Raw genomic sequence first — 27,127 nt, forward strand, 5'->3', positions numbered from 1 at the left:
AAGAAACTGCAAAACTGTTTTTCCAGTGACTAGAGTTTTGCATATCTACTAGCAGGGCCTGGCAATTTCAGTTGCTCCAATCCTGGTCAGCACTTGGTATTGTCAGTTACTTTTTTAAGCCATTCCAATAAATACCAAGTGGTTTTAATTTGCATCTCCCTAATGACTAATGAAGTTGAGCATATTTTCATGTGCTTATTCACCATCTGTATATCTTCTCTGGAGAAGGGTGTGTTCAGAGGTTTGTTGTTGCTATGGTTACCCTCATTACACCTGATTATCCAAATACTCTAGCAGTATCTTGTGTTTAGGGCAGAGACCTATTTCCTCGAGGGGTTTTCTCAACATTTCATCATCCCTCAGTCTTAGACCTACCCTCTGCATTTACCTCAGAGAAGGTGTGGCTCCACACTGTTGCTACTCCCCCAAGAGTTTTCAACTGGGATTTGTTACTTGGCAATTGCCCTGTTTGGGAAAGAGAGGTGGGATGCAAGCCTCTACTCTGCTGAACACTCAGTGTTAGACATTTATTGTGCCACTGGGTCTGGAGTATGTTATCTGCAGTGTTGCCACCCCTCCTTGTAGTTCTAGACCTGGGAAAAATATATACCTATGCTTCCCTCAGAGATACAGGATTTTTTTCTATTCACTTGTCATGGATGCAAAGGCTTTTTACCATTACCCTTCCCTACACACAAATGAGGGCTTTTGCTTCATAGAGGATGTAGGAAAAAAGTGTCCTGGCAGGGTGTTAGACATCCTGCAGTGACAACAACCTTGGTAAGGGAGACCCTATACTATTGGGCTTACGTAAAACCTCCATCCCTGCCACCATAGCTCATCGTGCCAGCACTTGGAAGACCAATGGCAAAGGCTAGCTGACAACTGGCCAAGACATTGTGTCCACTGGTATTTAGTACTTATTCCCTGGGCGATGCCCTCTGATAAGAGTTAACATTTCATAAAGAGACTTCCAAACTTTTTTCCCCCACATGTTCCTCTTTTCCAGAGTCCCTTTTCTCCAGTATTCCAATCTCTTCTTTCACCATATCCACCCCGACCCTGGTCCAACCACCAGACCATTAGCTATGACTCAGAAGTACATGTACATTCTTATCTCTGGCTGCTTTTCTTTCTATACAAAGTGAATAGCCAAAACTCTGTTTATTGGGAGAATTTTCCCTTGCTACTCTCTTTCAGAGTTATCCCAAGTGGGATAGCAGGGATCCTTTTATAGCTTGCCCCTATGTATCAAGCCTACATATACGTGAAACAAGCTCTGCTCTCATTCTCCTCCATTGGCTGATCTTAAGGAACACCCCGTGATTGTAAAGCGAATGAGAGGCTCTGGTATACGGTTTTAGACAGCATTTGTCTATGGACCACCAGCTCATGCCTCATCCTAGGTATGCCACTCCTTTTTTTTTTTTTAAAGAGATTTTATTTATTTATTCATGAGACACACAGAAAGAGAGAGGCAGAGACACAGGCAGAGGGAGAAGCAGGCTCCATGCAGGGAGCCGGACGTGGGACTCGATCCCGGGACTCCAGGATCACACCCCAGGCCGAAGGCTGGCACTAAACTGCTGAGCGATACAGGGGATCCCACCACTCCTTTCTTCAAATGGATTACTGTTTGCTGTCCGACCTTAAAGCTTCATGAGCCTGACAATATTCTGCTAATGACGAGCAGTCCTACCTGCAAGATCACTTTGTGTCTCAAGGTAAGACACTCCACCTCCACTCATTCCCAGCAGCAAACCAAGAGCTATTTCCAACTCGGTTATAGCTCTCTACTGAAAATGCATTACAATGTCTACTGCATTACAATAATTGCAGATGGTACGCCACTATTTCAAAACCATAGAGGTCTACATTGTGATTCCCCTACTGGAGCTTTCTGTCATCTCCACAGGACATCTTTTCCCACCCCAGATACTCTGCCGAACTGCAGCCCCAACCGGCGGGCTTATATAATAGCCTGAATTGCCACTAAAGCCTTTCCTCCTCTGGGCCTCACTCAAAGCCAACATCTTCTGTGTGAGCTGGGAAATGTTATCAGAGTAGTATATCCAAGTGTGAAATATGCTGCCTCTGAACCACAGAGGCCATCAAAGCACCGTGCTTCATTCTTAATGGTAGGTGTTTCGTTCACACTGTGGAGGTATCCTGGTTACCTCACTAATGTGCTGAGAAAATGAATCTGAAGGGTTTATTTCCTATCATGTATCTTACCAAGACCTCCAACATACTTGTCTGTCTGGTCGAAATAACATCATATCATCAATTAATCAACGTGATATTTTATGGGACCTCCAGGGGTCCAGGTCCTGTTGGACCACATTAAGACAGAAGGTGGTAAAGTTAACAGGGCCTTGGGGTAAGACCTTAGATGGATACTGTTGTTTCTCTCATGTGGTTGAGACCTGCTTCAGTCCTATTAGGTATGGAAAATAATGCATTTTTCAGATCAGCCTTGTACCTGAGGTTCTGTTCTAGCAAAAATACAGAAGCTATCATTGGAACTACCCTTTGGTTGAATTTACTATCCTCTAAGATCCAATCTGGCTTTTGTAGGGGCCAGACAAGTGAATTAAATGAAGATGTGACAAGGAACTATTTGTCTGGATCTTTCAAATCTTCAAAGGTGACATTAATACCTGTCACCACCCTTGTATTTGAGATATACATTGTTTTTAATTCATTATTTTGACAGTGGAGTGGATCCCAGTTTTAGATGCTCCCACTAAATCATCTCAGTGAGAACTGTAATAACAATTACCCCCACAGGCTTAGAACCCAGTATGTAAATGTGGCCAACTACCAGGCATATCTTTTCCAATTAAGCATTCAGGGACTGGGGAAATAACAACAGGGTAAGTCTGCAGCTCCAGTAAATCCATGTGATCTAGTCTTGGGCCAGGACTCCTCTTACCTGCCCACACATGTCCTCACTCTGACAAGGGTACTATGGTGAGGTTCCAGGTACGTAGGTATCAACATCAGCCTGGACACTGTGTCCACTAGTCCTCAAAATGTCTAGGTATTACCCATTTCCCAGTGGACAGTTACCTGGACAAATATTCTAAGTCTCTTTGGGACAAGATTGAGGGAATTACTGCTGTATATAATTGCCATCGTGCTATAGGCTCCTTCCTCGTGGGGACCAGGCTTCTCCCTGTGTCAGTGGATCCAGAAGGCACAGCTTTCCTTCGGGCATCTGCTTTCGCATCCCGATCATTTATTCTTGATTTATTAGTACAAATTAAGGAATAGTCTTATAAGTAATATTCTTCCCATCTATCCTCTCCCTAGGAACACTGACTTTTTTAAACCACTGCCAGAGCTCTATACAGGTCAGGTATACCCCGGCTTCCAAGCTGACCATGTTATTTATTATGATAACTGCATGTACCTTATTTAGAGTTAAGTGTTAACCACATGGTCTTTTCACCAGCCTGAACTTAAACAGGACAATGATCAATCAGCCTCTCAGTCATGCAGGTGCAGGTCTTCCAAATTCCTCACCACTTCAGTAAATAACATCCCTATCCAGCCTTCCTGTGGAGCGTAGTCAGCTGGTGGGTGTTCAACTTATTTAGGTATCTACTCAGGCAGCCCCTGGTCTCTTAGCCTTGATCCTTTCCTCTATTGTCTGCTACAAGGATCTGGACATTTCTACTTCACTTGACGTGGGCTCTCATTTCTCCCAAGATTCCAAGAGCCATCTGAGCAGCATATTAGCTCCGTCTCCTGGGTTCTTTATAGGATGTTAAATCCTATAACCTGGAAGAGTGCTCTAATGTAGATAAATTCCCCCTTCTCTAATTTGATGTTCTAACTCCATTCCTTGATCCAGGATCCTTGGGATATAAATACATTATACAAACCCTCCTACCAGTACATATTTGCCTGGCCTTATAGTTCCTTGGGTATATATTATCCCTTAGCAGGCCCAGAGCTCCCTGTATGGGTTATGTTGAGAATTAACCCTAGTACTTGATCTGGCATCCAGGACTGTAGGTAAGGATAGTTTCTGAAGGGAGTATGTGTTGTCTCTGAAATCCTGTGTGTCATCTTCAAGAAGCAAGGAGGACAAGCGTTTAACAGTGTGGAGTGGGCCACTTCTGTGGGTCCAGAATTTAAGAAGATCTGAAGATCTGAGGTTTCTAAAGACATAAACACAGATGTCTCCATTTCAAGGCTTGAGGTCCTACTGCTCTCTAACCAGGGCCTTAATCCTGTTAAAGTAGACTTGCTGGGGTTGAAAATGCTCACAAACTCTGAGTTTGATCCTCACATTTTTCTTCCCCTGGTTAGAAGAGAGAAAATTTTCTTTGTATGCTACCAAGGCAGCCCTCTGGTTTGCACACTTTACCTTAAAATTGTAATTAGCCATCCTTAACCTCTAATTGTCTTTTTTCCATGCATTGCTTGCATATAGCAAAAGCCAACTGATTCTACTGGCCTAATAATCACTAATTTACTGGAACTTCTCAAATGCCTGAGATATTGATCCTACCAGAACATTCCTTTCCACTGTATTCCATCTCAATCCACCACTTGAGAATTATTCTAACTGCACTGCTGCAGCATGTTGGACGCTTGGTGTCCAACCCACCATTAGGGATGGGGTTGTTATTGCCCTCCAGGCAGTTTCTGATCTAGCTTCAAAATTCATTATAGAGTCTCAGACCACTACTGACCAACTAGTATTTAAGCCGGGTCTCTCAGAAAACAGATTCACAGGCTGAACAATACCCCTAAACAAGTTGAGCTGCAATATAGTTGTAACCAGGGCCTCAGCCAATCTTGCAAGAGGCCTTGGAGCTAGAATAGCTACTCAGAGTTTTCTAGAATTTAGCCAAGGAGGCAGGGTCTTTGTATCCCCTACATCAATTATTTCATGTGACCCATCTCTGGGAGAGAGGTACCCTTGAACAAGGCAGCTCCCTTTGTTCTAGAGCAATTTCCAGAGATACTCAGCTGTAAGCTGTCCACAGCCATTACCCCCCATAGGTGTGGGAATGGGTGCCACAGACCTACAGGACGAATCTGGATGATACATTACAGTACTCGTTACACACTTCCACAACAGCAACAAAACTGTAGTTGTATAAGATATTTATAAAAGTCAATGTAATGGTCAGGTAGGAGAAACAAATGATGTTATAAGTAGGGAATTCAACATGCTCAAGCAAAAGTGGAGTTTGAATATTATGAATGTTTTTCCGATAATTGTAAAAGTCCACATGATGAACAGGTATGGGAACACTGTTATAAATGGAAAAAGTAATATCATGTAGTCATTAGTATATAAAAATAGGAAGCGACCAAACAAACTCAGGCTGAGATGAGCTCTTATGGCACAAGATGCAGTGTTGGTCACACAGCCTCCCCATCCCCAACACCATCTCCACCTTCCAGTTGGTGCACTGGATCTAAACCAATAATCTCTGCCTATGTTCCCTGCTACCACTCACTGTGTTCTGCCTCAAGGGCAGGGCAGTAATGGTGGGAAGTCTGATTCCAAAACAGATATTGTTCTGTGCAATTACATCAACTAATACTATTCAGTCAGCTCTCTACTTTAACTGGGAAAAACTAGCAAAGAGATGGGAGAGGGGCATCAACTAGATGTAGTTGCTGGTTCCCCATGCAAATAGCTCAGAAGCCACCACTCTGTCCCAACAGCAAGCAAAAAGCTGAACATACTTAAAAATCAACAACTCATCTTGTATCTGTAATAGGAGAGGACACAGGGCAAACCACAGCCCTCCAAGATTAGAGAGGCAAATTGAGGGAGTCACGGCTTCCTGGAACAGAGACTTACTTACCTTAGGAAGGCAGCACAGGACACAGGGAACTGTAATGGATTAATTGTTTGTTGGAGGCTCCACACAGACAAGTCTGAGTTAAAAACTCCACAGGGGCCCAGTCATAGGGAGACCCCACAATATTGTGAGATTCACCTCCATGAGCACCAATCAGATTCCTCAGAAAACATCAAGAGAAAAATCCCCATCTGCTTCCAGCCTAAGGAGAAAGAAAGGAACCATTTTGAGATATCCCAGAGCACTCTGTTCTTCCTGACATGGGGGAGTGGAAATATTCAACTCTAACCCACTCTAGCCATCCTGTACCACCTATGGAGGGATTAAAAAAAAAAAAAAAAAGACGTGTAAAACTCTTGTGAAGTTCAAAGTCCAGAGGCACAGGCTCACTAAAACACTGAGACTTAATCATAGGATTGTGGAATACTTCCCCTCCCCTGACACCTCACCATCACATTACTGAACACTCATTTTACATCAGTTCCTTTTACCTGGTACATCATGTCCAACTACAGAGAAAAAATTATAAGGCAAACAAAATAGCAAAAAACCACAATTTAAAGAAGCAGAGCAAGCATCTGAACCAGACATGGCAGGGGTATTAGAATTATCAGGCCAGGAATTGAAAACTACTATTAACATGCTAAGAATTCTAAATTTTTTTTTAATTTTTTATTTATTTATGATAGTCACCGAGAGAGAGAGAGGCAGAGACACAGGCAGAGGGAGAAGCAGGCTCCATGCACCGGGAGCCCGACGTGGGATTCGATCCCGGGTCTCCAGGATCGCGCCCTGGGCCAAAGGCAGGCGCTAAACCGCTGCACCACCCAGGGATCCCAACATGCTGAGAATTCTAATGCGTAAAGTAGACAACCTACAAGCAATGTAAACAGAGAGATGAAAGTCCTAAGAACCAAATATATATATATATATATATATATATATATATATATATATATATATATATGTATATATACTCCTATAGCAAAAACACTGTAACAGAAATAAAGAATGCCTTTGGGGTACCTGGGTGGCTCAGTCAGTTAAGTGTCCGACTCTTGATTTCAGCTCAGGTCATGATCTCAGGGTCGTGAGAGTGAGCCTCTCCATTGGGCTCTATGCTTAGCAGGGAGCCTGCTTTGGATTTTCCTCCCCACTCTCCTTCTGTCCCTCCCTTCACTGGGGTGCACACGTGCTCTCTCTCAAATAAATAAAAATCTTAAAAAAAAAAAAAAAGAATGTCTTTGATTGTTTATTAGTAGACTAGACACAGCTGAGGAAAGATTCTCTGAGCTTGAGGATATCAATAGAAATCTTCAAAGCTGGGGCACCTGGGTGGCTCAGCGGTTGAGCATCTGCCTTTGACTCAGATTGTCATCCTAGGGTCCTGGGATCAAATCCCCCATCGGGCTCCCACCTTGGGGAGCCTGCTTATCCCTCTGCCTGTGTCTCTGCCTCTCTCTGTGTGTCTCTCATGAATAAATAAATAAAATCTTTAAAAGAAATCTTCAAAACTGGGATCCCTGGGTGGCGAGGCGGTTTAGCGCCTGCCTTTGGCTCAGGGCGCGATCCTGGAGACCCGGGATCGAATCCCACGTCGGTCTCCCGGTGCATGGAGCCTGCTTCTCCCTCTGCCTGTGTCTTTGCCTCTCTCTCTCTCTTTCTCTGTGTGACTATCATAAATAAATAAAAATTAAAAAAAAATCTTCAAAACTGAAAAACAAAGAGAAGACTTAAAAAAAACAATATCCGGGGATCCCTGAGTGGCTCAGGGGTTTAGCGCCTGCCTTTGCCCCAGGATGTGATCCTAGAATCCTGGGATCTAGTCCCACGTTGGGCTCCCTGCATGGAGCCTGCTTCTCTCTCTGCCTGTGTCTCTGCCCTCCTCTCTCTCTCTGTCTCTCATGAATAAATAAATAAAATCTTAAAAAAAATATCCAAGGACTGTGTGACAATTATGAAATTATTGTGAAATCATGAAAAGTGCAGCTTTTCAAAATTAATGTTGCACTATTTTCATAATTTTTCAAAATTATGAAAGGCGCAGCTTTTGTGTAACGGGAATACCAAGAAGAGAGAAAGGAACAGAAGAAATGCTGGAAATAATGACTGAGAATTTCCCTGAATTAATGTCAGATACCAAACCATCAGATCCAGTAAGCTCAGAGAACACCAAGGAAGATAAATACCCACAAAAAGATATTGAAATTACTTGAGTCCATCCAATCGCTCCCTCCAATCTGATGGTTATTAATCAGCATAGGTTATTATGGGAGGCATGCATTTCAAAATTCTGACCAGTTATCTGGATCAATCTTCTTCATTCAGTTTGGTGTGTCAGCTACTCTAATCGGAGACTCTTGAGATCGACCAACCCCATTTCTGTTTGCCGTGCCAGAGAAATTTCTTAGCCCCATTAATGGTAGAAACAGGACAATTTTAAATAAAGAGAGCTGAATGAGGTGGCTTCTGAACTTTATTAAAGACGTGGATAAATTATCATGCTACATAAAGTATAGAAGTTATTATATTTTATGTATATTTATATTTATATATAAATATTCTACTAACCCATCCAAGGCCAACTTTAAACTCTGAGAACTGGCAATATGGACCAGTATGATCCTCGGATTTAAATAAATCTGAGTTCGAGTCCTGGTGCTGCCTCCTTGTAGCTTTGTTTTGATGGGCAAATTATTTAACTTGACTAAGCTTTAGCTGCCTCTTACATAAAATAGATACATTAATGATACCAACTTCACTGAGTGCAATAAAGATCATTTTGCAAAAGCATATATGCAAATAGCACCGGACTTAGCACTTAGAAAGTCTTTAATTAATGATATCTATGCTAATTTATTATTATTATTATTAAATTATATATTATTACTTAATACTAGTCACTGTAAAAGAAACCTCCTTTACCTGTGTTCTTGGTTGATCAGAACACAGCATAACAGAAGCAAGAGTTGGTTTTTTAGTGTTTAAAATTGTAGCCCTCCAAAGGACCAGCAACCCAACTGTGCTTGTTTAATGTGGTTTGTTCTGCACCATATGCGTGTGGGCTTTTAATAAATGCTATTTGATGATGATGATGAGTTCCTGGAGACAGGGCTGTGTTCGGCAGAGTCACTACATTATGCTTGGCCTAACTTTCTGCTACTCAACTCCAGGAATGCTCTTATGAACGGTACAGAAACTTCTGAAATTTCCATTTGAGGTGAAGTACCAGTGCCAGGAAGCCTCACGAAGGGAGTCATTAACCGTCACCCTTTTTTCTTGTGGCCCCTTCCAAACTGACCCTCAGAAGGGCTTTCTCAGCAGGCTGTTCTGGGGCTCTCAGCAGTCCTGTGCATTCCACAGCCGTGCTATCTGCCCCACTTCCTGGGGAAGCAAGGGGCTCACGGCTGTGGAGCTCTGTGGAACAACTCCCAAAGTCTAAAGTGTGGAGAACAGTTTATTACAGCCTCACCAAAAGGAAAAATACAACCAAGGACTCACAGACTTCAGTCCCTAATCGATACAAAATGAGCTTACAGCTCCAGGGATTCAGACATGGCTTAAACATTTTTAAAAATGTTTGCATTAAAAACAGTGACGTATTAAAACACTGAGCCTAAAAGCTAAGATCAAAAGCAAAGATTTTTTTCTCCTCATAACTTACATAAAAGTGACTGAGAGGTATGGAGGGCGTTTTAGCCAATGGGGATCAGGCCCTTTGAAAGAGCACAAGCTCTTTTCATAGGTAGTTTGCTTTCCAACCCAAGAGGGCTTGGTTTTTCTTTTGGTAAGTTCTCCTCACTGCTATAAAACTAGATTTGCCAACTACATTTGAATTAAAAGTCTTTTTTGTTTCAGATGTGCCCCTCTATTTTTAGAAGATAAAGAATTTCTTCTCGGGTGAAATGTAAACGTCCTTACCTATGAAACTTCTAGCCTCCTGCCCAAGAGTTGTAGTTAGAAAGGGTCTAGTGACCCCTGGTACAACCTTTCCAAGTAGGATGCTTTGAACCCAGTGCTGTAAATGAACAATGCTTCCTTTCAGACAACCTGGCTTCTCTAAACAGAGATAGCTGTGATGCTTTGCCAGACTAAGAGAGAGCCCCGAGTTTAACAGTGATGACCTGGACTTGCAGCAAAGTTATGAGCTTTGCAGACAGTCTGTCTACGCAGGCTTAGACATGGTTTCCAAGGTTCATTGAGACTACTGCTTGAAATAGCAGGGAAGAGTGAAAAAGAGATTCAAGAGAGTCGAAGGACATCAGACTACATTTGAGGGCAAAGAGGACACAGGGAGTGGCCTGAGATCACTGTGCCTCTCCTAGAAAAACAATGAGACTAAGAATTTAATATTGCAAAAGCCATAGAAATGAGAAATCTTGTCTTACTGCACCTAAGTTTATGTTTGCTGTTATACTACAAGCCATTTAATCAAATTTTATAGCCACTTGATCAATCATTTCATCAACTTTGTAAATTCATCCACAGAGATTTTGTAAAAATATCCCAGAGTTTTTTGTTTTGTTTTGTTTTGTTGTTTTTTTTTTTTTTTTTTTTGGTTTTTTTCATTGTGGACAAGTCTGTTGTTACTGGCAATGTGTGTAGGAGCTAGTCCTGGTGACCTCTCTGTGAACCCACCAAAAAGTCAAAATTTGCAATTTCTTGTTCAGTGTAAAGTGGAGCTTTGACCTTGAGGACTTTGTTGTGGTGGCTTTCCCCAGGAAATCAAAGAGACTGGTCATTTCCCAAGTCCCCAGAAGCAGTTCTGTTGTGAGAATCTCTCAGAGCCCTCTGAATAAGCATCTTTCAACTTAATGATTCAAGTACAAATTTTCATCGGTATACAGAGGCTATAATTTCAGTCACAAGTCTTGCAACAGGTGACAGAAAGACAAAAGGAATAAGGAAAAGAAAGGAACTGTTTTCGAGAAAAGAGGTGAGATGCTATAAAGCATAAGAGGAGGAGGTCTGTTTGTGCTGCATGAGAGCATCAGTCTTTCCATCTTTTTGGAATGTCTCACTTCTATTGTCAGATACCTTCCATTGTCCTCGCTGGTTCTTCTCATGTAGAGAGCAAATACTGTCCCTGCCAATTACAATTGAAAGTCTTATACCTCTGCTGGAACATTCTGTAGGTTGGACTTCATTCCAATTTACTTGGATGCCCTTTCTGTTGATCTTATTTTCTTTGTGTCTCACTTATCAGCCCTCCCCAAGAAGTCAGGTGCTGCTAATCTACGCCTCACTCAGATGTTGACATTTTTGTCATCAGCAATTCTACTTGTCAAGAGAAGTTGTGCATGCTGTCATATGTCCAGAGCCCAGGGGATTATCCTTATGATAAACTTCAGTGAGACACTCAATTTGTAGATTCATTAGAGACTCAATTTGTATCTTCTTCCTCTTGGTTACCCAGCCCATGGCACAACTCTCTCTTAGAAGCACATGGCTTTGGGAGGGCCAACATCAGTAAGATAGTATTAATTGAATGAGCACCCACTATCTGCCAAAACTTTGTGAGAAAAACAAGATGTACATCATGGACAGAGCTGAAAAGGACCAGCTTCAGTCTGAAAGTGTTATGTCTCAGATGGAAAAAAAAAAAAAAAAGGGATCCAGGCACTGAGGGGGGCACTTGACAGGATGAGCACTGGGTGTTATTCTGTATGTTGGCAAATTGAACACCAATAAAAAATAAATTTATTATTAAAAAAAAGAAAAAAATGGATCCAGAGAAGCAATTTTTTCAAATCATTTTACAATGCCGTGGTGGGACCAAACAAGAAAACAGTTCTTATCACAACTGCTGGGCTCTCAAGTGCTCATGGGGCTTCCAATTTAGTCACAATGACAACTTAAATTCTGTGATATTATAACCCAGAAATGTTTCCTGATAAACTTACATGGTTCCCTCTAGCTAAAAAAAAAAAAAAAAAAAAAAAAAAAAAAATCTATGCTGTTTGAAAATGTTTATTGATGGCTCATCTTCCTAATATTCTCTACAAAAGCAACTCTAAAGAGCCAATGTATTATTTTATTCTTTTCATTGTTCAAATTCTCACTGACCTCAAAAGTCCTAGGAAATATTTTCTATTAACAGTCCTAAAAGAGTCATAAAAGAACATACAAGTCAATAGTGACCTCAGTGAATACAGAGCTGCATAGACAGAAAGTCTGAGTGGGAAACCTCAGAACTACATGTAATAATTGAAAGATGGTAACTCTTACTCTAACCAGTAAAAATTATGGTAAATTAGACTTAGTAAAACATGCAGTTGTGTCCAAATTTTTAATCCAACTAATCCAGTCACTAATAGACACATGTGTCTCAAGTCTGGTCCAGAGTTCCTTTTATATTGTTTTCCAGAGTGGCTATATCAGCTTGCATTCTCACCAACAGTGTAAGAGGGTTCCCCATTCTCCCCTTTCTCCACATGCTCGCCAATATTTATTGTTTCCTGTCTTATCAATTTTAGCCATTCTGACTGGTGTAAAGTGGTATATCTCGTTGTGGTTTTGATTTGTATTTCCCTGATGCCAAGTGATGTTGAGCATTTTTTTCCCGTGTCTGATGGCCATTTATATGTCTTCTTTGGAGAAATGTCTGTTTATGCCTTCTGCCCATTTCTTGATGGGATTATTTATTTTTGGGACATTGAGTTTGATAAGTTCTTTATAGATGTTGGATACTAGCCTTTTATCTGATATGTATTTGCAAACATCTTCTCCCATTCCATAAGTCGCCTTTTAGTTTTGTTGACTGTTTCCTTTGCTGTGCAGAAGCTTTTTATCTTGATGAAGTCCTAGTAGTTCATTTTTTGCTTTTGTTTCTCTTGCCTTTAGAGATATCTTGCAAGGAATTGCTGCCGCCAAGGTCAAAAAGTTGCTGCCTGTGATTTCCTCCAGGATTTTGATGGATTCCTGCCTTACATTTAGGCTTTCATGCATTTTGAGTTTATCTTTGTGTATGGTGTAAGAGAATGGTTTAGTTTCATTCTTCACATGGCTGTCCAATTTTCCCAACACCATTTATTGAAGATACTTTTTTCCTTTGGATAGTCTTTGACTGCTTTGTCAAAGATTAGTTGACCATAGAGTTGAGGATCTATTTCTAGGTTCTCTATTCTGTTTCATTGATCTACGTGTCTGTTTCTGTGCCAGTACCATGCTGTCTTGATGGTCACAGCATTGTAATATAGTCAGGCATCGCCAGAGGAACGTTGAAAAAACAGAGTTCCTTTGAAGGAAGCATGCATGTATACATGCACATGCACACACACAACGTTCACTTAGTGAGAATTTGTGGAATAACTACAATGTGCACAATAGAGGGACTTAGAGAAGAAACAAGGGAGCACAGTCTCTGTATTAGAAGAAGCCGTTTTACTCAGCCCTCAATGCACCTGCCTTCAAACAAGTGTCTCATCTTTTGAATTGGACTACATATACCCCAGGTGTTGGGAAGGAAACATATAAAGAGCAGTCTTTACTTCAAATTTTTCCTCCAAATGCTTAATCTACTCTGAAGTTCATTCTTGTTTCTGATGTGTATGGTCCTAATTTTTCAGTTCTTTTGAGTCAAATCCTCAACCTCTTGTACAGACTCTTGGCGGGTATTACTAATGCTGCATTTTCTGATATTACCTGGACCTTGAGTCCTTAAGGGTCTCTCTATCTCCGGGCCTGGGTTCACTGTCTCTGCAGCTCCCACTTCTTACTGACTTTAGCTCAAGATACTTACTTGCTATCTCTGGACTTCACCAATGGTGACCTTGATAATGTCATTGTTAGACTCTTCTCACTTTCCAGTATCTTCTATTCTTGATATTTTAGAACTAAATTATTGTTGACAAATAAGACATGTAAATGAGGTATTAAAAAATATCAAGGTGTAGATGAAAACCCTTGGGACACCAGCATGATCAAAAGTCACTCACCGACATTTAGAACTGCCCATAAATTAGCAGAACCTACATAACTCTGACTTTCAAACAATCCGAATATTTTTGAAACATTTTCAACAATTTGTCAGAAAAATTAAAAGGCATTAAAACAAACTCACACAAGGAATTTGGTCTAAAAATTTCCTCCTAGATGTATGTCTAAGGTCAGCATATATTCAGAATGATCTATTGCATTTTATATAGTCAATTTCAGAATCTCACACTAATTATCCTGGAGCAGGAGCAACGACAGTCTTCTCTTCATTGATTTAGGATTAAAATGGGCTTATGGCCTCATGCAGATATAAAATAGTAGCAGACATTGATGTGTGTTGAAATAATTTAATACCAAAAGTTTGATCCCTTCATTTTTCAGAAAAAAATCAATTAAATAGACATCAACTTCTAATATTCCAGCTGAGATTTTTAAATATTGAATACAATGGAAATCTATTACAACCTGCTTTGCTAAAGGACTTGTATATCTGAGAACTGAGTGTCAGTTCCCTAAAATATGCTGGCACTGAGATGACATCACTAATTCCTCTTCTAACAGTAATTATATTATATATATCAAATAATTTAAAGTCTTTAAGCCTCAGTTCTCTCATGTGTGAAACAGGGTAGAAGGTGCTCAAGTGAATGAAATTTAAAGTCCCTTCCAATTGTGAAGTTATTTGATTATGTAGATATTATAACACTACTTGTGTATCACCCAAATATTAGTCCTGTCCTTTGGCAAAAATATTTTTTTTTAAAAAAAGCACAAAATAAAGTCTCATACGATGTCTCAATGTGCTAAAAGCCTGTGATTCTCATCGACTCTGAAAGGAGTTCTGCAGATGTGGAAGGAAGAACATAAATACTGTGCCTCTGTGAAGTGAAACTGAATGACTGTGAACCAGCCAGCTGCACCAAGAGTGACTTCACTTGAGCTGTGCTTTGGTGCCTTGCACTCAAACCAGCTGTGCCACAATCTCTCATCCAATTTTATTTGGGACAAGAAAGTGTTAGGAAAGGCAAGAGAGATTATTTACCTGTCACAGATTAGAGATTGAGCGATAGCACAACTAACTTGCAAGTCATTGGTGATTATGAAGTTTCTCAAACAGAGACATCTGCTAGGTTTTTCTGTTTTGTCTTATTTTGTTTCAAATATCCAGTTGAATATCTACTATATACCAGATTCCATATGAATAGAAGCATAAATAAGGAACAGCTCTTGCCTTCAACTCTATAGAGAGCTAAGACAAACACAAATAGATACAGCACAATGTAGTAGGGATTTACCCACAAATAACTGATACAAATTCTCCAAGAACTAGAAATAGGTTTTTGGCTATTCATCATCAAGTCACTTTGACATATATCACATACACATAAATGATATTTATACACACACATAGTTTTTGCAAGTCAAGAAATATGACCATTATAATTAAATATTTTTAAAACAACAATATTGAGCTGAATAAACTTGGGGAAAATTGAGTGGGACATGTAATTATAACCCTAATGACCCGTTTTACTTCATTAATGGAAGTGTTGGCATTTGTTGTTCTAGCAGAGATCAATAAACCTGTCCAGGGTAGACAGACATTTCATATGTGTCCCTGTATTAAGTGAAATATTTCTTGGAAACACTAAACTAAAAGCAAAATGGATGACTCCCCCCCAAGACACTATTCCGTGGATTCCTGACACTCTTGTTTAAAAATTAAAGCATTACAATTTCTAATTTTTATTGTCTTTTCATGCAAATACTTTTCAATGTAATCTTTAATATCTAATGGAAATGTCACATTTAGTAGAAGATGCAGAATGAACCTGAATATCTGTAACATTTAAGCTTCCTTATAAGACTGGCCATATGCATATAACTCCTGTATCCAAAAATGTGATAAAAATGTCAGTAAAGAAATTTTAAAATGTGCATATTAGAAGAACAAAAATAATGGGAAAAACAATGGAGCATGAGAGAGTTCAACAACTTATTGGAACACTGATGGAGCAATGGTAATTAATAACTGATGAAGGAGTAGTAACTAAATTAGCTACAATATGAAGTGCTTACTAAGGAAGGCCAGAAGTCAGGTTCCTTAGAAGCAGAATCTGAAATAGGAATTCCTGCATAAACAATTTACTAATGTGGTACTCACAAGAGAAACTTGTAAGGGCAATGAGGGAATCAAGCTAAAGCAGAAGAAAAGGCGAGTCAACCATGTGATTTTAGAGGAAGTCTAGCCCCAGCCTGATCCCACAGAGAGCTCTGGAGGATAGAGTGTATTAAAAGGCCATCCCATCCAGAAAGAAAGACACTGGGCTTTCAGAAAGAAAGACACCCCCGCATAGTTACTGCATGGCCATGGGCTATCCCAGGCAGAGAAAGAAAAGTGACATCTCCCTCAGTTCAGGACCATTGTGCAAGGAGCCATGTGCAGGTGTAAGCCATTAGCAGTCAGTATCTGCAGCAGCAGGAGACTGGTGTACACTCCTAGTACAAGGATCTGAGCAGGGTACCACTAGCATCTTCAAATGGTACTCCCCTTGCCCAGCTCAGTCCACTTGCTTCTCACATTAAATGTACTCCATCTGGTCCCTGCTTTTCCAGGATTCTAGTTGGCTACAATTTCCAGTACATCTAATAGGAGAAGAGTTACTGGGATGAGCTACCGTCTCCCTGCTGAAGCTGTTCCCAAAATCATAACTGACATACATCTTCCTCTGCTATTGATAGATGCAACAACACAACGACATGGCTGATTCTCAACATAATTACGCCAAGTAAAAGAAGCCATATAAAAAAAGACATATAAAAAATAAACAGTAGAAATTGTATGATTCCTCTTATATGAAGCTCTATAAAATGAAATCTAGTTGATAACAGAAATATTAGGGGTTGCCTCGGGAGAAGTTATATGGACAGGAGCAGGAGAAAGTGATTACATGGAGCAAGAGGAAACTTTATGGGGCAACATATACATTTACAGTCTTGATTGTGATGATAATTTCATGAGAGTAGATGTCTAAACTTATCAAATTGTACACTGTAAATATGTACAGGTGACTGTAATCAGTTATAACTCAATAGACCTCTCAAAAATACTTCCAAAAAAGGAATAATTTTTTTATTTTTTATTTTATTTATGATAGTCACACAGAGAGAGAGAGAGAGAGAGGCAGAGACATAGGCAGAGGGAGAAGCAGGCTCCATGCACCGGGAGCCTGACATGGGATCCGATCCCAGGTCTCCAGGATCGCGCCCTGGGCCAAAGGCAGGCGCTAATCCACTGCGCCACCCAGGGATCCCCCAAAAAGGGAATAATTTTTAAATAAATACAGGAATAAATTTTTAAATAAATACAAGAATTTAAAATAATTTTTAAACCCATAGTATTAATGACATCTGTGTCATTAATTAACTCATTCAACGGTGACCATATGGCTTCTTTGTGTGAGGCATATTGCTAGATGTTGGGAGCAGAAACATCTCAGAATAGGATACCCTTTCCTAAGGACTTCACAGATTTCTGAAACAATAGTAACCTACCATGTAAGAAAGATATTTGTTCCAAAGAAGGTAGCTAATGCTCCTCACGTTTCCTTGATATCAAAATATTGAATAAATGTAATAAACAATGTTAGTTGTACCCTTCTACTACTTGCATTTGGGGACACTTCATTGGTTGTTAGCACCTCCATCAAGGATGTTCAGTAGGAAAGAGGAGGTATAAAATTCATCCAAAATTCTGCTGAGAACAATAAAATCTTAACACTGGAAGTAATCTCCACATAAATGATAAGGTTGTATCTTTTAGTCCTCTCTGGTGGGACCATGTAGCCAATTCTGGAGAATAGGTTGAAAGTCAAAGGAACAGACGTTACTTGTGGATTGAACATAACTCCTGATCTCATACACACCTCTCAGCAACTGCTGAGATAGTAGCTGCTCCATCAGGCACAGAAGGAATTATAGAACAGAGCCTCCAACTGACCCATGTGCAGATTTCATTAGTCACCAAAATTTTGAGGTTGTTTTTGCTTCTACAGCATGACCTAGCCCATCCTGACTGCTTCAAGTTTCTGAAGTCAAGATTATGTATGAGAAGAGTGAGCAGTGAGTTTAACTGGAACATCCTTGACCAAGAAGAACTAGAGAAGATAGGATCAGAAAGGCAGTTTGGGATCAGATAATACAAAGCCTTGAAACTCAGACTAGGTAGAAGGTATTTTGAAGGAGGAAAGTACTACAAGAGAAATAATCACATTAAGCCCAAAGAAATATTGACAGGAAAAAAAAAAAAAAACTAAAAGCAGAGGAATACACAGTCAGTAGCAGACATCAAGACATGGATGATGCCTTCGCTTTGAGAGCCAAGGAGGGCTAAAGGGAGATAGCAGAGGAGAGAAGGTGGCCACTAAGCAGGAGAAGCTAAAAGTTGATCTGAGAAGTACAACAGCCCATGGCTGGAAATAGAGGTGCGTTAATTGTCTATTCCTGCTGTGTCAAGTTACCACAAATTTAGAGTCTTAGGACCACACCAATTTATGACCTTACAGATCTGTAAATTGGAAGTCTGACCCGGATCTCACAGTCTAAAATCAAGGTATCTGCAGGTCTTCATTCCTTTCCAGAGGCTGTAGGGGATAATCCCTTTCCTTACCCCTCTTAGCTTCTAGCCACCACTTGCATTGCTTGGCACTATCTTCAAAGTCATCAAGGTAGCATCTCTCTGACCTTCCTTCTCTTGTTTACATCTTTTTCTCTTAACACAACTAGAAAAGGTTCTCTGTTTTTAAGGACTTGTGATTAGATTGGGCCCACTGGGATAATCCAAGGTAATCCCACCTCAACGTCCTAAATGAGCATATAGAGTCTCTTATACCACACGAGACAATTTATTTACAGATCTGGGGATTAGGACCTGGCCATCCTTGGGAAGCCATTATTCTACCACTCTAGGAACCAATTCTTAAGAGTGAGGAAGAGGGATCCCTGGGTGGTGCAGCGGTTTAGCACCTGCCTTTGGCCCAGGGCGCGATCCTGGAGACCCGGGATCGAATCCCACGTCGGGCTCCCGGTGCATGGAGCCTGCTTCTCCCTCTGCCTATGTCTCTGCCTCTCTCTCTCTATGTGTGTGACTATCATAAATAAAAATTAAAAAAAAAAAAAGAGTGAGGAAGAGTCCAGAAACAAGAGTGTGGTACTAGACAGGACAATGGCTCCATGACTGTAGGCCAGCCCACTGTGCACAGTGGCTCTTGTTCTGAGGTCCCAACACAGCAAGTTCAATGGTTGGAATGAGAAGTGATTAGTCCTGTACTTTGTTAGTGATAAGGAATGTGTAGTGTAGACAGCAGTGCCCATGATGCCCTGAGGTTAAGCCTCGGCCTGTACAACACATAGGCTCAACGAATATAGGCTGAATGAAAGGATGTGTGAAGGAAATGCCGACCAAATAAACAGGACTTGACAATAATCTGGATACAGAAGGCACAAGAAAGAGAAGAATAAAAAATATTTGACGGTCATTGAAGCAACTAGGAGAGGTACAAGGCTAGACTTTAAAGAAAACATTGGAGAGAATTACACGGAATTTCTTCCCAGCTGTGCTCTGAAAATTTTATTGTTTTTCAGGATTTAGTTTAATTTTCAGCTTTTACATAGCTGAAGGAGCAAATATGCTGGCAAATAGATGTAAGCTAGAGAAATAAAAGAAATCATATTAATTATATGTTTAGAAAAGGATTATTGGGCACATGTTTCCCAGGAAAGCAAAACTGGACATAATATCTATGAGAAAGAATTGGGGAAACTTCTAATTAGAAGAGCGGGATCATTTTTAAAAGAGATTTTATCATTAAACAGATGGAAAGAGATAGGACCATGTTTTAATTATAAAACAGTGTATCCGAATGCATGTGCCTTAGATCTCTCCAGTGAAGGTATTCCGCGTCTGGGTCTATCGACTCAGTAACAGGTAGTGAAAACTGAAAACTATAATAAATCACAACCCCTGTGGGCAACATCGGATTAAATTTCTTTCTGGCGTTTGCACAATGGTGGCAATGGCTGTAACCCAAAACATAAACAAAAACTCACATGGAAGCAACAAACACATTTTTTTGAAATTATATTATTCCCCAGTCCAAAGAACTTTTTGTCTAAGACTATGTCTGTGGTTTATTTATATTACTGAGTAACTCCACCCAGTGAACATAAAGCACAGAGGACTCCAAAAAGGCAGCGTGTACATGGTCTAATGATTCCCATGTATGGATGATAGATGTGCACGCCAAGAAGTCTGGCAGTTCCTTTTGGGAAATTGACTTAATAAGATGGTGACAAGTGAAGTGCGTGTACGGTCAGTCCCATGATAACCCAGACATTTCTATTCTCATCTCAGGGAAAGCAAGCCATTCGTTCTCTATTACCAATGTGCTTTAAAGCAACATGTAAATAATGGGCAAACTGCCACAAGGCAGATTTGCTAAAAACAGTCCCATGGTAGAAATAGAAACCAGAGCTATAGCCATCGCTAACGTAATATGAGTTGATGAGAATGACACAGTCTTAAACCTGTTTCCCAAAACAGTCTAGAGAACTGACAAACACTGATAAAACAAGAACCAGAAAGAATCAATTTGGCCTGTCGCTTCAATTATGAGTTCTTCCAGACATCGACATTCGTTATCCTACTAACGTAAATTGTTTCTGGTTAAACTTTAACCTTATGCTGGTTTTTCTTACCCCTCAATACGCACTTGTTTCCTGGGCATCTGTGTATGACACTGCTGCTTACCTAGGAGCACTATCTACATAGGTGATAAAAAGATTTGGATTTCCCAATGGGGTCTTTTTCCTACATTATCAGTATCTAATGGAATTTGCCTAACTGAGGATTTTGTAAAGGAGGAGAACTGACCCCCTACTGTGGGAGGGTTAATGAGCACATGCAAGTATGTGTACATACAACATACAAACATGAGTATTTACCTGGAGTTTACCAGCAATCCATCAAGCCTTTGATAAGGGCAGCTCACGTCATACTCTAAACATACCCTTGGTTTTCTTCCGTTTCTGTTTCCAACACTATGTAACTTTTAATCCAAGCAAAACTTGGTACAGTGTGGTTTCATCTTTTCATCTTTGATGCCTTCTCAAGACTGATAGAACAACACCTTGATTTCTGTCTTGTTTCTTTCATGGATGGTGCCTGTGCCATTTTTATTCGCTGATCCACAATTTTCCATAAATATCTATTGAAAAAGACTTTGTACAGGCACCATGGCAGGCACTGGAAATGTAGTGGAGAACAAGACACAGATGTCTGACTGTCAGCTTTCCCTAACAGATCGATTCTTAACCTGATTCCTCCACCTATGGTCCCTCCATATACTGAATAGTTCAATGCCCCATGAGGACCCCACTATCTTGGCATTGATCATTAAGCAATCATCTGAACCAAGCTGCCCCTGACCCTCCAACAGGGGCATAGAGGAGACCTGCGTAATGTCAGGGCCTCTGCCCTAGATTGGCACTTCAGCAGCCCACACCGTCCTGTCTCTTTTTGATGTCAAGGCAGATGGCTGCAAAGCATTTGTAGCCACTCACCCTGCAACTTCTCAAAAGTCAATGCCTAAACTATGTTGAAGAACTCCAAAAACTCTGGTTACTAAACTAAGTCTACAGACTCCGATAATTGCTGTTTAACTTTTGGTTACCCACAACACGTTTACATCCATCCCAAGAAAGTAGCCTACGTTAGTATCAAGTGAAAAAAAATCATAAACAGTAATGGAAATTTAGTACAAACTACACACATTAAAAATATAGGAATTTCCAAATACAAATTGGAGTCAGAGGGAAGTTTCTAAACCATCCAATGAGTTGTCTGTGTTTAGAATTTCTAACAAATCTGCAAAATCCTCTGCTATAAATAAAATGCTTTGGTCATATTTGAAACTTTTTCTCTAATTTTCTTCCAATTATATGACAGTCTAATATTGAGTCAGTCTGTTTTACACAGGCAAATAGATTTGGTGCATTGACATGGAGTCAAACTATCTGAAGTCTATCTCCCTCCACATGGGACAGTATCTGAAATTATGTGGATATCACCGCACACAGTAGAAAAGCTTTCTCTGGGCAGAATGCTTAAAGGGAACAAAATGTTTGAGAAATGAAAATAGAGAAGAACTCTACCCTTTCCAGTTCCAAGGATTCTCTAGACCTGTGTTCTCTTTACCTAACCCAGTAACTTTCTGACACACTAAGGCAGCAACTACTGGGAATAATGTATCCCTTTCCTCATCTACTAGGCTGCCCTATATTAATCACAGCAAATGAATATGAAATGACATAATACATGTAGAAATGCTTGGAAAAGCCTCAAATGCTACCCATACTTAATAGGAAGTGGTGATAGTGGTGGTCCAGAGATGGAAAAGTAGCAATCTCTTTGACAGGGTTTTTCAATTTTGGGCATATAGATAACTAGTTCTGTGAAAAGTCCCTGGGAGAGGCAGCTCAGTGTGGGGTTGGTTCTGTAACCAAATAATCTTAGAAAACACTATGTATAATATGTCTACCTTTCCAGATTTGAAAAAGCACATTAGCCATTGAAGGCTTGGAATAGCCCTGCAATGAGGAAATCTATCTGATTTTAATAATACAAAGTTTGTGAGACATAAATGCTTTGGACATATTGTTTTCTACATAACATCTATTAATATTCCAAGCACTAGGGGTGCCTGGGTTGCTCAGTCAGTTAAGTATCTGACTCTTGGTTTCAGCTCAGTAGAGATCTCAGAGTCCTGGGATCCAACCCCATGTTGGGTTCCATTCTCAGATCAGAGGGGAGTCCGTTTGAGGATTCTCTTCCTCTCCCTCTGCCCTCCTGCTGCTTGTGCTTGCTCTCTTGCCTGCTCTCTCTCTCTAAAATAAATAAATCTTTTAAAAAATATTCCTAGGCACTAGATTCCCACAGAGTGTTACTATTATTATTATCATTACTATTATTATTATTTAGAAGGAACAGAGAATTAGATTTTCACTTCACTCAATAGGCCAACTTCTTCCCCTCATGAAACCCCAAATTCTTGCCTATGCTAACAACATGATAGGTGGAATTCTTAATTTATGAGTGAAACAAGCGATACAGACATCCTCTTCAAAACTTAAGACCCAGATTGGGACCTAAAACCGTTGTCCCAAATGTCCACAATTTATCATCTTTTTTATGCATAGGCCTATATATACTTTGAAAAGTATACTTTTGTCATACAAGGAATATTCAGATGAAAATATATTCATGATTTTAAAGACAGTAGTCTTCATAGTCTCAAAATGGAAATAAAACAACAAAAATTTACCAGTGCAGTTAGCCCTATGCTAGTTTTTGAGTGACAGTTTCCTGCTTTCAAGGAACTCAGAGTCTTTTTGACTTCTCAATCTAAGGAATTTATAATCTAGGAGGTAGATTTTAGCATGAGATAACACAAATTAAAATGCAAATGATATTCATTTGTGTTGATATAAATATGCATTATCTTCAGAAATGTCCAATAAGAAACTCTCTGGGTCTAATCATTACACGTGGAGAATGGGGAAGCCCATCTGATCCTGAACAATGCTCTTTCTGTGCCACATGGCTAGGTGTGATCCCAGTAGCCACCTGAAACTCTCTGATAATAAGTCTAGCACAGGAAGTCTAATAAAAATGAAACTCCCAGGGGCAGCCCAGGTGGCTCAGAGGTTTGGCGCGTGCCTTCAGCCCAGGGCATGATCCTGGAGACCCGGGATCGAGTCCCACGTCGGGCTCCCTGCATGGAGCCTGCTTCTCCCTCTGCCTGTGTCTCTGCCTCTCTTTCTGTGTCTTTCATGAATAAATAAATAAAATCTTTAAAAAATATATTTAAAAAAATGAAACTCCCAGGAAGGATATAAAATATACACAACAAGATAAAACTGAATTGAAAACTAAGAGAATGAAGAATTACAACATGGAGGAGATGAAGACAGGAAAAATAAGATGAGGCCAAAATGGAGTGGCAATCACTGCTTCTCTAAAGTCCAATGGAAACAAAGTTGTAAGTAACAATTTACAAGAGTTTCAAGGGATCTAGCCACGTTTTGCACAGAAATTTAAGTCTCACTTATTAACAGGCCATTTCTCTTCCTCCTCCCTTACATAGTAATCTAAAGCCCGTTTAACCACGTGTCAATAGCTGTGATGCTTTTAAGATTTCTTGCAAATAGACTTAACTATTTCCTTATGCATCGAGTGAAACGCCAAGATTGTGACTTTCCTTCTAGGAAAACAAGTGAGCTGCCAGAGATGAAGAGATCTGGTATTGGCATACTGAATGTACTCACCAAACCATACGGTGGCTCTAAGCAGACGTGACAAGGGCTAACCAATATGTCCACATTTAAGAAATAAATTCATGACTAACGGAGAAGCCAAGGTATGTAGGACTCTAAATTGTCCCCCTTGTTGTCATGGAGGCTCTATAAGTACATCTTGTAAAAAGTTGCCCTTAAAAGGAAATAGATGAGAATGAGATACGATGAGGTGATATCCAGCCCTCACAGAGTCCAAAAATAAGTGGCCGCAGTTCTCAAGTGCATTCAGTATTAACTGCAGCCTATTGTTCATTCATTCACTCAGTCAAAAGTCTTAGAGTGTGATGGAGTGCATTTGGGCCCTTTTTATTTCACACATCTGCTCAAACAGCCCTTGTACTTCTACTTGCTTACCAGGCAGAAAAACTCAGTTTGCCTCTTGATCCCCAGCCAAAAAACATAAAGCATATCATTGTATTTTCACCCTAACAAGTAAGGACCAAGCTTTTCTTTTCTGTTTCTTGATTCCGTCTTCTGACTTACACTTTGCATTCTGAGTTACCATCTCAAGCTCCCCCTAATGAGTAAAGATCTCCTCTGAGCTCCTGTCATAGAGCCCAGTACCTATTTTGCCCATTGAATTTGCCACTTGGATAAAAATTATCTATTTATCTCTGTCTTCCCGATAAGACTGTTTAAATTCCTCAAAAATGGGAACCGAGCCACTTTGGTCTTTGGGACTTCAGCTTCTACAATGCTGCCAGAAACATACTAGCCATTCTAAATGGGTTTTTGTTGTTGTTGTTTAGTTTTTTCTGTTTTGTTTTGTTATGTTAAATGGGGTGTGAGGGGCTAAGAGTAGAGAAAAGTAGGAAACGATTTGATCATTTATTTTTTTTTAAGTTCCACAATCCACAAACATATATTGACTACCCATTCTGTGCTAGGCCTAGTGTCAGGGAAAGGGATAAACCTTCCAGGAGAAAGCAGTGAAATTAAGGAGAAAAGAGGTGACCATATGTATAAAACACTATAAGATAGTGACAAATGTCTCAAGAGAAGTACCAACTTTCCAGGGAACTTCAGAAAAAGATCAGAAAACATTTCCTGAAGAAGGTAGTATTGAAGGAATAAAGGATGGGAGCATGTGTCCATAGGTGGCTCTGGCAACAGGAGCTTCATCCACCATCACATAGAAGATGAAGAGTCAAGGGCATAGACATTGTGAGAAACAAATCGTCCCCCCTGACAGAAGCATAGGGTATGTGAGCGGGGTTGGAAATGAAGACTAGGCTTGAATCATGGAGGGGGGCCTTGAATGCCAGAATACAAATTCAGATTTTCTTACAAATCAAATAATTTTCTGCCATTAAAGGTGTCTGAACGAAGGCATGACACGATCATTGCTGGGTTTAGGGTGAGTGTCCTCGAGGCAACATGCAAGGTGACTTAGGGATAGGACATGGCAGTCTAAGGCCAGGGCACTTGTTAGATCTCTCATCTCAGATAAACATTTTTCCCTGTCAAACTGGAGTTCTTCAGGGAAATCTGAAGTTGTGTAGGATGTAACTGTGAACAGTAAATAGAGGATTTACTACAACTGAACATGAGGTAAACATTAACAAGAAGCTAAGAGAGTAAACCACAATCAGGAAGAATGGAGGATAGAAGATAAAGCAGAGTTAAGAATTATTTAGCAAGGGAATCCTAGGATCAAGACAGTTCCCAGGCAGTAGAAAGGGTCTACGGTGCCATAGAGTAAAGGTGAAGTATATTTTATTAGCACCCTGGAAGGCCTATACTTTTCCACTCCTGAGTTAAGAAATAATCCCTGGACTATATTTCCTCCTCTTCATTGCCCTGGTCCCATGAATGAATTCCTACAAGGAAATTCCTTGAGGTATAAAAAAAGAATGGAGTGACTCTAGTTGTCACTGGTTATGGGGAAAGCGAGAGCCAGAAAAAGGCTCGGAGACCCTAGTAAAAGTCCAATCATTTGGGAATCTAAAGGAACTATAACAATTCAGACTAATTGGAAAGGGGCAACCACACTTTTTCCCATTAAGGAAATCAAGAGGTGAGGCCCTGGAGAGAGGGAGGAATTTCCAGTGGGAGCCCGGTAGAGTGCTTCTTAGGAAGTCCAATCAATTAATTTGGACATCAAGGAAATCTGACACAATGGAGGGAGTTTTCAGAAACCAGGGATAGGTATGGTGTGGTCCCATTTCCATCAGGCAAAATGAGAATTGCTACTTGATTCAGAGAAACAGAATTAAAAGGCTCCCAGGTTTAGAGGCAGGCAGCTAATACAGGTGACTTCCGCCAGGCCCTACGGCTTAGGGCGGCAGCGCTCACAGTCAAGGGCGAGCTAAGTGATGAGGGTACACCCCACTTCGGGATTCTGTACCTAGAGTACAGCCAAGGTTTGATTTTGGCGTGTAATGCCCTGTAGCCAAAACTGGATCAATATATTATGAGCTCTTACTCCCACATAATGATTGAACGTTGGGTTGACATCATGGAGACCAGTAAGAGGATCATTTATCTGACTGGCACAGAGTAGGCATCTGAAGGGTGGCAAAAGGTCTAGAGAACGTCTGGTTAAGCTTTCTTATTTTGCATATGGACACTAAATCCAAAAAGGATAAAACATCAGCCCCAAGTTTTCACGGATAGTTAGTGGCCTAGCTGGGACTAAACCCCAAATTTCCTGACTCCCTGTCCAGTGCTCTTTACAAAGCCAGAAGGAGCTGTGAGGCAGTTGTCTGTAGGATCACCCGAGTCAGCTCTCTACCATCTGGGCCAACAGGAAAACAGTGACTCACAGAATCCAGCGTTCCTTTGGAATGCAGGAGAGGTGTGCCTTTCTTCTATGCTCTGAGCCTTTTCAATTTCTGTAAATAAAACCCTATTTTAAATGCCCTGGGAGAGCTGGCAATTGTGAGTGCCTTGCGGGCCAAGATCATATTTGGTGATATTTAGAACAGGCTTAGGCCAACTAA

The 27,127-nt window shown here is 40.4% G+C and overlaps 1 long non-coding RNA gene across 1 annotated transcript in view; it reads right to left on the minus strand.

Moving 5' to 3' along the window:
- The window catches only part of LOC112640497 (uncharacterized), a 374,890-nt gene that overhangs the window by 232,233 nt on the left and 115,530 nt on the right, over positions 1–27,127 (minus strand). Inside the window, exon 12 of the long non-coding RNA XR_007407911.1 lies at positions 5,838–6,036. This is a non-coding gene — a long non-coding RNA (uncharacterized LOC112640497). The remainder of the gene's footprint in view (positions 1–5,837; positions 6,037–27,127) is intronic.

This window comes from Canis lupus, chromosome 33 (genome assembly GCF_003254725.2).
Source record: "Canis lupus dingo isolate Sandy chromosome 33, ASM325472v2, whole genome shotgun sequence".
In the NCBI taxonomy this organism is placed as follows: Eukaryota; Metazoa; Chordata; class Mammalia; order Carnivora; family Canidae; genus Canis; species Canis lupus.